The sequence below is a fragment of the Chinchilla lanigera genome, unplaced genomic scaffold (genome assembly GCF_000276665.1).
Source record: "Chinchilla lanigera isolate Chin_1 unplaced genomic scaffold, ChiLan1.0 scaffold00030, whole genome shotgun sequence".
Lineage (NCBI taxonomy): Eukaryota > Metazoa > Chordata > Mammalia > Rodentia > Chinchillidae > Chinchilla > Chinchilla lanigera.
The window spans coordinates 21,412,205-21,424,510 of NW_004955431.1; positions in this window are offsets into that span (position 1 = coordinate 21,412,205).

Consider the following 12,306-nt stretch of genomic DNA (forward strand, 5'->3'; position numbering starts at 1 on the left):
TGTCATTATCAGGTAGGAAGGCATGAGAGAGTGGCAGAACTACCACTGCTAGTGGCCATTGTTTGAGTGTTCATATCCTTCCTCAGTTCATGCTAAAACTTACCCCCACTGTGCGGTGTTAAGAGGTGGGTCTTCGGAGTGAATGATTATGTCAGGAAGGCTTCCCTTCAGGAAAGGGATCAACGCTCTATGAAGAGTTTTCAGAGGGCTGCCTGGCTCTTCCTTCTCTTTTGCCAGGTGAGAACACAGCAGTCATCCCTTTTGAGCCCTCTGCTATGCTGGAAACAGAGTAGCCCTTACCAGAGACCACACCTGCTAGCAACTTCATTTTCAGGTTCCTAAGTCCTAGGTAACCAACTTCATTTTGAGGTTCCTAGGTCCTGAGACAAATAAATTCCTTTTTTAAATAAATCACCCAGTTGTGGGTATTTTTTATAGCAACACTGTTATGGTTTGTGTCTGCATGTCCCCCCAAATCCTCATGCAGTCATGGGGCAGACTTCTAGATTTATGATTGATCCATAGTCCAATGCTGGGATTATGGGTGTGAGAGCTACACCCGCCCTGGGGCAGATAGTTTGCGTACAGTGCAAGGGAGGGAAAGAGGTTGCTTGCCACTTCTCATCCCTTTTTGCTCTTGCTGCTTTTGCTGTTTTCCACCGCCATGAACGGTTGCCCTCTGCCATGTGCACTCTTCCTTAGAGCCAGCTGAGTATGGACTGAAACCTCCATGAACTGTGAGCTAAATAAACCTCTCCTTCCTTAATTCTGGATGTCAGGTATTTTGTGTCAGCAATGAGAGAAAAGTAACCAAGACAAACACAGACAGACTGAGACAGCACATTGCATGTCCAGCCTTGGAGCTAGGACTCTGCCAAAATTCTGACCCTCTCCAGTTATTCTAAGAAAAAGTTCAAATCACATATAGTGTACCTCACATACAAGCCCCCTCCCTGTGCATCGTCTCACTAGCACTTTTGGTAATTATGTGTTTATTTGTAGGTAATCATGTTCCCTGTAGGAGCATCAGTCCTATAACAACAGGAAAGGAGGATGTTTTGTTTATTGTCGTACCATAAAGGCTAAATGTATTAGTCACCCATCGCTGTGCCAAAGTACCTGAGATAAACAATTTATAAGGACAAAAGGTTTATTTTGGTTCATGCTTTCAGAAATTCTGGCCCATAGTCGCTTGGCCCTATTGCCTTGGGCCAATAGGGCAGAGTCCATCATGGTGGGAGCACTTCCCACAGGCCTTTTCACTTCATGGTAGCTAAGAAGCAAAGAGAGAATCAGGAAGGGACCAGGGTCTCAGTATCCCTCCCAAGGGCAAGCCCCCAGTGATCTATCTTCCTCCCATTGGCTACCTCCTAAATGTTCCAATACCTCCTGATAGCACTACAGGCTCAAGACAAAACCTTCAAAGCACAGGCCTCTGAGGGATGTTATAGCTTGTGTCTAGATGTCCCCCAAATGCCTCATATCCTTGTAGGTGGAACTTTTTGGAAGTGGCCGGATCTAGTGTGTCTGAATATGGACTAAGGGTGTGCGATATCTAAATTACTCCATAGATTGCTTTGGCATAGTTCTGGGTGTGGGTAATGGGAAGGCCTACCTGGGTGTGGGTGGCACCGTCCAGTAAGGTTGTAGCCTGGATGGAATAAAAGGGAAAGGAAGGGTGCTGTTTCCTGCCTGCCCTACAATGGACTCTTTCTCCTCTGCCGTGCCACCCTGCTTCAGAGCCAGCTAACTATGGACTGAAACCTCTACAGACTGTGAGCTAAAATATACCTTTCCTCCTTTAATTTGTAAGTCTCCAGTATTTTGTCCCAGCAATGAGAAAAGTAGGACAAAGAGGACATTCAAGATCTAAACTATAGCACTAGAAGAGCACCCAGCACTCTCTAGCCACATAATGAATGTGAATGAAGAAAGCAATATGTGAATCATGCACCTGAAGGCAACAAGGAGCCACTCACAAGATTAAAGCTAGGAAGGGCATTTGGAAATCAGGGAGGCTGGCCTGGAGGACATGCAGTGACCTGCAGTGACTGGAGAGAGATGGTGCCAGCTGCAAGCAAGGGCAGGGGGAATGAAAGGGAGGAAACAGGTACAGGTCATAGAGGTTTCAACAGGCCTCATGTGCAAAGGAAGAAGGGCCCAAGCACCCCAGTTCCCAGATAACTGCTAGGCCAACTGGCAGTGCTCACCCAGGCCCCGACCCTGACACCTGACAACCACCAGCCAGGTGGCTGGTAAATGAATTTACCTACAGATGCCGACCTTCACTTCTTTCCCACAGCAAACCACTGGCAGAACCCCAGGTCTTGATGCCCTGGAGAGGATGGGCAGCTGAGCTGACCTGGCCCTAGCAGGCAAGTGGGAATGAATAAGAGTCCCTGAATCCAGCTGGTGCCTATTTTGGGCCACCTTCGGGAAGAAATCAAGTAGGCTCTAGACTGCTTAGGGACTCCCAGTCAGCTTCCTCCAACCTCTAGTTATGGCAGGAGTTACGGTAGCCTCCTTGAGGGCTGCTTAGTGCAAGGACAATATTCTAAGTCAGCCTAGATTCCATCCATATCACAGGTCAACAAACTGAGAACGGCAGGAAGAGAGAAGTTGCCCCATAGTGGGAAACTGGGCCCTGAGATCAAGCTCCCCATCCCATTCTCCTTTATACTAAACTCTTCACTTTTCTTGGCCTCTTGTTTCAGCTTTAAAATGAGAATGGGCTCTCTCTGTTTCTTGAAGGTTTTACAGCTCTAGGAACTTGCACTTGATCACTGCCATAGTCTCTGAGAACAGCTCCTAAACCACCACTGCCTAGTTCTTTTCCTGTGCTCAGCGTTCTCCACTGCCTCAACATCTGTCCCCGGGCCTGTGCTCCTCCAGGGGGCTCATCCCACTCACTTCTCATTACCTTGGGCACCATCACATCTTGGATGACTTTTTATCCTCTTGTTATGGTTTGTGTCTGCATGTCCCCCCAAAGCCTCACGCAGTCATGGGGGAGGGCCTCTAGAGTTTATGATCCACCCATGATCTAATGCTGGGATGATGGATGTGAGCGCTACACCTGCCCGGGGGAGGTAGTTTTGCATATGTAAGGGAGAGAAAGAGGCTGCCTGCCGCCCCTCCTTCCTTTTGCTCTGGCTGCTTTTGCTGTCTTCCACCGCCATGAAAGGTTGCCCTGTGCCATGTGCCACTCTGCCTCGGAGCCAGCCAAGTATGGACTGAAACCTCCACAAACAGTAAGCTAAATAAACCTTTCCTTCCTTCATTTTGGGTGTCAGATGTTTTGTCTCAGCAATGAGAGAAAAGTAATTAAGGCACCTCTGTAAAAGAGAAGTTTAAATGATGTATTCTTGCAGGGTGATTCTCATGTTATAGGCAGCTGAGTTAGATAGAAATATTATAGGGAGTCAGACAGGGCCAGGCCCTTGAAGGGGCCAACATGAAAGACAAGGTAAGATACCTTGTGTGGGCCAGACCTCAAGACAAAAGGACTAAACACATGCACCCACAGACCTCCCTAGGTGTAAACACCAGGGATTGATATTCTAAATAGGTAACAACCACCTTCAAAAAGCCAGAGTCACCAGCCCCACCCACTACAGGGAAAGCCCCTGTTCTGTATTCATGCCCATTTGCTAGGTGACTGGCTTCCCCATTTGATCCCAGTTCACTCAATTTTACCTGAACAATTATACTTGTAATCTTACTGGCTGACCATAGTTTTGTCCCACCTCATGCCCACCTTGTAATTTCCCATTTTCCCCCTATCTTGGACCCACCTCACCTCGCAGTTTTGCTTTATAAAAGTCCCTGGGAAGGGCAAGGTCCTTGGCAACCCACTCGGGCCCCCTTCTGTCCCTCTCTTGGACAGACGCTTTCTTTCCCTCAATAAATATATTCTGCTCTTAACCTCTGTTGTTCCTAAAATTCATTCTTTGATTTTAGAGAACACAAACTCGTCCCAGACACCGTTCAGGTTGGGAGTTTTTATTTTCCTGTATCACTCACTTATATAGAAAGGTAGCATCTTTTGTCTAGATTGCAGTTTTAAAATTTTTGTAGGCTCTCAGATTTGAGAATGGCGTCAGAAATAGACAAGCCAAGGAAACATCCTGACTTTGATTTCTGTCTCCCTTGGTTCACATCATAGTGTGATTAGAGCGAGGCAGGGAGCACATGCCCACCAAAAAAGCCATTTTCCAGTGAGTCTCTCAAAAGCAAAGTGACCATGACTTATTCTTGGCATTTAGAACCTGGTGACTTGGAAATAACAGGAATCGCTTCTCCCTGAAGGAACTGTAACTCTCCCCCTTCTGTCTAGCTCATCCCTCTGAATGGGGTTCCTACGGGAGGTTTCCCTGATTCCTTGCCTAATCTGTGCCTGGAACCAGGCAGGCAGAAGAAATAGAATCCACAAATTACCTGAAAACACTGGAGGTAATTAAACCTCTACAAAATCCACAATTAAGTCACAGAGTTTGTTGGCTGTTACTATTATGGGTGCCAAAACCAAAAATCAAACAGTCACAGAATCCAAAGCCTTTTCCTAATAAAGACAGAAATCTTCATTAGGAATACTGTACAGAATTGGGAATGGAACTTGCCCAAGGCCTAGATAATCCCTTAAAATGGATCATAGGCCTCTGAACATGAGCAATCAGTCTCTCTTAGGGGTCCAGCTACACCTGTGAGGGTGCTCGAGGTGGCCTGCTCATGGACAAATCAAGGGACGGACAGGGTTAAGGGAACCAGACAGGGATGGAGATGGTCAGGAATCAGCAGCATCAGGAAACTTCCTTCCTTGTGACGTAAGCATGGGGTGGGGAAGGGGATAATGAGTCTAAGAAGCAGTGGGCATAGGGACAGGAGTCACAAGAGAGGGGCTGTAGCCTCAAAAAAGTAGTAAGGATGATGCCCAACCATGGCACAGAAGAGCAGGACTGGGGTGGACCCTCCAGCCGCTTCTCACCCCCACCCCTGAGCTCACCTAAAGCCAACGAAAGGAACAGGGCCCAGTCTGCCAGGGAGGCAGCCTCAAGCAGAAGCAGGAAGAAGGTAGCAGACGTCAGATCCAAGGAGGCAAATGGGAGTTACCAAGCTTACCAACAAGAGAGTCATTAACTTTTAATTCCCTACATCCAGTAAATATTTATTGGTCACATACTACAGGCCAGTTGTTGTGCTAGGCTCTGGCAACGGGGCAATGACTATATAGACCTTGACCTTGCTATCAATGAAATATCTAAGTAAATAATCACAGAAATATACTTATCAAGTGGAAAGAAAGAAGGGGAAATTACGCATATATGTATATACAGGATAGCTAGCATAGTTGTACCACTGACTTCTATCGCTTTACTGAAAGGAACAGTTAATGATTAATTATTTGATCAATCTTGAATGTCTATATTTGTTTTCTGAGAAACCACCTTGATATCAATATGTAATATAACAACCACTGTTGATTTCCTACCATTTTTTTCTGTAATACAGTGCTGTTTATATTGTTCTTATGCTATTATGTAAATGGGTGTCTGTTTGTTCATATGTTTTCATTCATTTATTTTTAAAATAAATTTTAAAAAAAGAAATTATACCACTTACACACAAAAAAAGAAAGGCCAACACAATGGTGTAAAGTGTGCTGTTCAAAGAAAGACAATAATGCAAAAAGAACTCAGAAAGGGACTAGACACTAGTCCAGATTGTAGTGTGTGTGTGTTGAATATTTTAAGATGTACCATACATCTCGGTATGTATATACATACAAGATGTACCATACATCTTGGTATATACATCTTCATTGGGCAGAAAAATTATTGAATAAATTTGGTAAAACTGTCATTTTTATATTTCTTGTTACATTATCTTATAAAAATTAATGGAAAAATATGCAAAAAATAATTATCAAGTGGGACACTTTCTATGAAAAGAAAAATAAGGAACATGGTAAGAGATGTTAAGGAAGGTCTGGTTTAGATCTGAGAGTTCTTCTTAAGGAGGTGCAGCTCCCAAACTGAGCCCCGAAGGATGACTCCCTTAGGCAGGGAAAGGGGAATGTTTTAGGAGAAGAAACAGAATCTTCAAATACACACGATAGGCACTTTCAAGGGACTTCCTGAAGTTTAGTGAGCAGGGCAAATCCACACAGGTGAAAGGGAGGCAAGATCCAGATACCACTGCACCTCAAAGGCTATGGTAAGGAGTTCTTGGGAGCCACGGGAAGTCCCTGGTCCCATAGGGTAGGCCTGGGGCTTCCATTCTGCTAATTTTGCAATATGTCTCTTCTAGGGGTCCCTTAGGAATGAGAGTGTCAAGCCTCAGACCTGACCTCTACTCCTGCTGCCAGAGCAGGGGTAGGGGAGCGACTTTAAATTTTGGCTTCATTGAGGGAGAGGTGACTCCATCCAGGCTTCCTTGTCATTTGCTTGGTTCCATAAGCCTTGACTCTTCTTAAGCCCATTTGAAATGGGAAGTTTATTTCTTTGCTCCATATTGCTCATCTCCAGCCTTGCAGTTCTCAGAAATAAGTTATAGAAAGACACACATGCACGCATGCATGCACACACACTACTTTACACTTGAAACCCTAAGAAAACTGCTGACAATTTTCACATTTCTGGGATTGGATAAAGGGCAGTAGTAGAACATGACACACTGGACGGCCCATTTAACTGCTGCTGGAAGGAGTTTACACTAGTGCAACCAACCTGAAGAACTGTGTAAACATCCAGGACCCTCAAAGCTTTCCTTGGTGTGAACCTGAAAGACATGAGTGCATGTGTCCACCAAAAGACTGGACTAAACTAGAACGTTCTTAGCAGTATCATTCATAAAAGGCCTAAACTAAAAAGAACTTACATTCTCACAGACAGCAGAATGGATAAACAAACTGCAATATGTTTTCCGAAATATATCAATACTACACAGCAATTTAAAAAAGAACCAACCACTAATTGACACAGGTGCAAGACACTCAAGAGCCCATACTGCACTGCTTCACATAGGATAGTCTACAACAGACGAAGCTGGGCTTAGAAATCAGAACAGCTATCATGACCAGGGTGGTGATGAAAGAGTCACTGTATAGAAACTTCCAGCTACTGAAAACCTTGATCCAGGGCATATGCATAAGGGTGAGACTGGAGGGAAGACTGTAAGCAATGAAGTAGGAGCCTGAAGGAAAACAAACAGGAAATTGCAATCCGGCTAAATGGATAACTATTATTTTAGGTTGTTATATCTAAGTTATGTTTAGGATTCAAGAGGTATATATACAACTGAGGACTAAATATGCTATGCAAATATGCAAAGTTTGTAAAACTATAAATGTACAAGTTAGGTAAATGAGCAGCAACCAGTCAGCACACTCTTTATCCAATATGCACTGCATCTGGACCTTAAACATATGAAATGGTCAGTAAAATTTTTAACATTTCTGCTGTTTATATTCAAAACCTGGGTGAGGAAAATCCTACCATTTGTACAATTTTACTATTTAAACTCTGGTCTATACTAACTGGATTTAACCTCATAAGCATCTTATTAGCATATAAATGAGATGCACTGGTTCTCAGGTTCTAAGTTTATTATCATGATTTACATTTTTCATAAGCAAGAGATCTAAAGATACTCTTTCATTTTTGTCAGTGCTGTTAAACTTTGTAGACCTGTTAAGTGCAAAATAAATAGCATTATAGCTGTGCTAATGAGTCACAGGCTAAATTTTGCCTCAAAATAAAAGCTAAGTTGATATATATATATATATATATATATAAACATGTCTATATGGCTGTAATATTAAGTATTTCTCACTTGTTTGTATATCAGATACATTTAATTCCCCAAGTGTACAAGCCTTCTAAAATACAGGGCTTAAGAAAACCACCTTGTCATACTGGTATTCCCCTGAATCAAAATTGTAATGATAGACTTTTTAGGTCCACATGTTTCTAATTGTATTATGATAATTAGATAGACTTAAACACTGTGCATTCCAAAATTAGTCACCTAGGAAGTACATCTGTAAATAAGTATATTCTACTTAAGAGGATCCTAACAAATACTCTTAGATACAACTTTCTGGCAAAACTAAACATTGATTCTGTTTGTGGGTTTTGCTCCTAATAATTTTGCTTTGTATTTTCCTTGCAAGACTGTTGTCTGCTAACTTTCTGAAGAAATACGACTTCTAGCAGACAACCTGAGTGGTATTTTAAGATGATAGCTTATAACATACAGGACAGACAGATAATGAAACCAACTTCCAGTATCCTCCAAGAATTACTATATTCCATATTAGGTCTCCAGGCTCCACATTAAGACTGATGCAACTGAGCTTCTGGGTGTTCAAAACCAAGGCTTAGAGACCAAAGTTAAAAAGGTAAAAGGGCTTAAAAAAAGAGCCAATGTTTTATCTTTTTCCCTTCAAGTTCAGCCAGGACCCCTCTGAAAGGGACCTGTAATTTTGGTGAGTCACACAATCTCCTGAGTAGGGAAATTTCAGGAACCCTCCCAGAGGCCAAAGGCCAACCCAGCCCAGCCAATGTGCATTCTGGAAAAAGGAGGGTCATAAAAGAGAACATCTCCACACTTCCAAGGGAAGCCATGTAGTCACACACAACCATGACCTATCCTGGCAAATAACAAAGCTGATAAAGAAAAAGAATATGGGGGAAAGACAGCTGAAAGACTCTCACTTGGTCCTGAAAGTAACCTTGAGCAGCCCTGACCAAGCTGAATAAGAAAAGAGGTTAATTCTGATTATCTACTCAGTCTTAAATACCCAACAGGAAAGTAGAGCCAAAGAGGAAGATAGTTAATACTAACACTTTAAAAAACTAAAATCTAGAAGTCTTTTGGTGGAGTTTTTGAGATCTTCTACTTAGAGTATCACATCATCTGCAAATAATGATAACTTCCTGCAACTTCTAGATTTACTAGCCAAATTCAGTACATAGCTGGATACAAAGTCAACATTAAAAAATCAATAGCACAAGCAACAAACTCACAAAGAGAGAAATTAGGGAAACCACATTCTTTACAATAGCATCCTAAAAATGCAATACTTAGGAATCAATCTAACAAAGGAAGTAAAAGAGCTATACACTGACAATTACAGTACTCTGAAAAAGAAGATTGAAGAGGATATCAGAAAAAGGAAAAATATTCCTTGCTCATGGAGAGGAAGAACCAACATTGCAAAGATGACCATACTCACAAAACTATGACACAGATGTAATGCAATTTCAATCAAAATACTATTAACATACATCACACAACTAGAGAAAACATTCCTAAAAGTCATCCAGAAGCAGAAGACACCTAGAATAGCAAAGGCAATCCTGGGTAACAAAGGCACAGCAGAAGGTATCACAATCCCTGACTTAAAACTATACTACAAAGCTACCGTGATAAAATCAGCATGGTACTAGCAAAAAAAAAAAAAAAAAAAAAAGGGACCTGAGAATCACAGGAACAGATTAGAAGATGCAGACACAACTATAAATACACTCAGCCACCTTATCTGTGACCAAACATGTTCGCTGGAAGACAGTTAGCCTCTTTAATAAATGGTGGTGGGAAAACCAGCTCTCTAAATGCTGAAGACTAAAACTAGACCTGTGTTTATCACCAGGCACTAAACTAAAGTCAAAATGGATCAAAGATGTAAATATTAAAACAAACACTGGATTTACTGGAAGAGAAACCTTCAAGACACAGGTGCAGGCAGAGATTTCACTAACAAAACATATACCACAAGGGAAATACAACAAAGAATCAACAAATGGGTTTTCACCTTGTTAAAGTGCTTTTGCACAACAAAAGAAATCACCAACAGAGTGAAAAGACAACCCACAGAGTGGGGAAAAAATTATAGCCAGTTGTCTCTCAGATGAAGGACTTATATCTAGAACTTATAAAGAACTGAAAAAAATCAGAGCCCTCAAATTCAAAGACCCAATCGAAAACTGGGCATCTGAGATGAATACAGACTTCTCAGATGAAGAAATACAAATACAAATGGCAAATAAATGCATGAAAAAATGTTCAACATCATTGGTCATTCAAGAGATGCAAATTAAAACAACATTGAGATTTCCTCTCCCCCTAGAAAGAGTGGCTATCATCAAAAAATCAACTGATAATAAATGCTGATGGGGCTGTGGGGAAAAAGGAACACTTCTCCTCTGTTGGTGTGAGTGTAGGCTGGTGCAACCACCACAGAAATCAGTGTGCAGATTCCTTAAAAAACTAGGCTCAGAAGTCCCATTTGACCCAGCTATTCCCCTTCTGATATCTTCCACAGGCACAGTTTGTAATAGCTAAACATCATTCCACAAGCACAATCTGTAATAGCTAAATCTTGGAAACACCCCAAATGCCCATCAACTAAGGAATAGATTAAAAAGATGTGTTTTTTTATATAATGGAGTACTACTCAACCATAAAGAATGATAAGCTTGAGATTTTTATAGGTAAATGTATGCAATTTGAGATTATACTCGTAAGTGAAATAAATCAAATTGATGCATATAAACATCATATCATCTCACTAGTGCAAGAAACTGAATTAGTAAATAAGATCCAAACTATACAACAGATATTGTGAATTGGGAAGAAAGTGTTCAAAAGAAAAGAGAAACTGTGATGGGGGGAAGGGAAAAGAAAAAAATATATATAATATATTATATAAAATATATTATATATATAATATATTTTATTTATATATAAAATATATTATATATATAAAATATATTATATATATTTGTGTATACATATACATACACAAAATAGTTAAGATAGTTATACTACTAATTTTTCTTAGTTCATTGAAAAGAAAGATTTGTACTAATATTGTTTGGACAATATTTCATGCTTATGTCTTATACTGTAACTAGTATTAAGATGACATTGTATTAATTGCGTTAATTATTGTTACTCTCCTATTAGCCAGGTTTGAAACTCTGTTTTATTGCTATTCTCATTTTTATGTTTACTCTTTAAAATGTAAAAAGATATGCAGAAGAAAAAAAAACATAATTTTTGTCCATTTTTCCTTAAAATTAAATAAAGGATAAATGTCTCTCAGGGGAGACAGCACAGTGAAAGACCACAATAGAGACAAAGGACAAACAGATTCCTGAGCCCTTAACCTGTTTCTCACTAAAAACACAATCTGTAATTTCTTCTGAAACAATTAAGGGTTTAAAAATAGTTTTTACAAAACCCTTCACTATTGATTAGGACCTACACATGACCAAAAAGCTTACTAAAAGTAGAGCAAAGCAAGACCTTCATTTTATCTTTTATTGTGTTAAAACTTTAAATATAGGTATGTCACTCATTTAGAAAAAGTCAACAAAACAAGGTTATTAGCCTTAAATTTATCCACCAAGATTAGAGTAACAGCACATTCTCATTTCATGGGAACAGAACACCCCCTAGAGCTATAAAACCAGGGTCTGTTCATCTTGGTGGGCCAGTCTGATCCTCTTTGTCACAGCACTGCTCCCAGATATTTCTCAAGCTGGCGTCCTTTCCCTAACTTGGCTTGCCTTCCATTAAAGTGTTTGCCTGTAAGTTCATTCTGTTGCTTTTGTCTTAACTGCTATGATCCCTAAAGCCAGGACCTATGCTAGCCATGACAGGAATAGATATCTCTCAGAACTTATTAAACTGTATTTAAGTTTTCAAAGTTAAGCTCAATGCCCTTTGGTGTACCTAAATCAAGTGTGTCTAACCTGTGCCCTGCCTTTTTTCCCTTCTTTTTTTTTAATGTGATAGTAAAAAAATTTTTTTAAACTTTAAAATGGAAGATTTGTTATTCATGTTAACTATGAAATTTTTATATGCAGCCCAAGACAGTTTCTCTTTACTCAAAAAAAGAAGGAAAGGAAAGGAAAGGAAAGGAAAGGAAAGGAAAGGAAAGGAAAGGAAAGGAAAGGAAAGGAAAGGAAAGGAAAGGAAAAGGGAAAGGGAAAGGGAAAGGGAAAGGGAAAGGGAAAGCGAAAGGGAAAGGGAAAGGGAAAGAAAAAGAAAAGAAAAGAAAGAAAAGAAAAGAAAAGTTGGCCATAGTTTGAACAAGCCTGGAAATAACACAACAGTTTAAAACATGACAGGGCAGCACCTCCCTGTCCACCAAGGGTCTCCTCTTAGCTTTGAAAGAAATTTTTAAAAAACCTTCAGCTTCTTACGTCTGCATCAAAGTGCAGTCAGAACAGCTCAGAAGTGAGCTAATGATAAACTATCTTATTTAAGCAACATTGTCTGTGAACAGAGTTTGTTTTA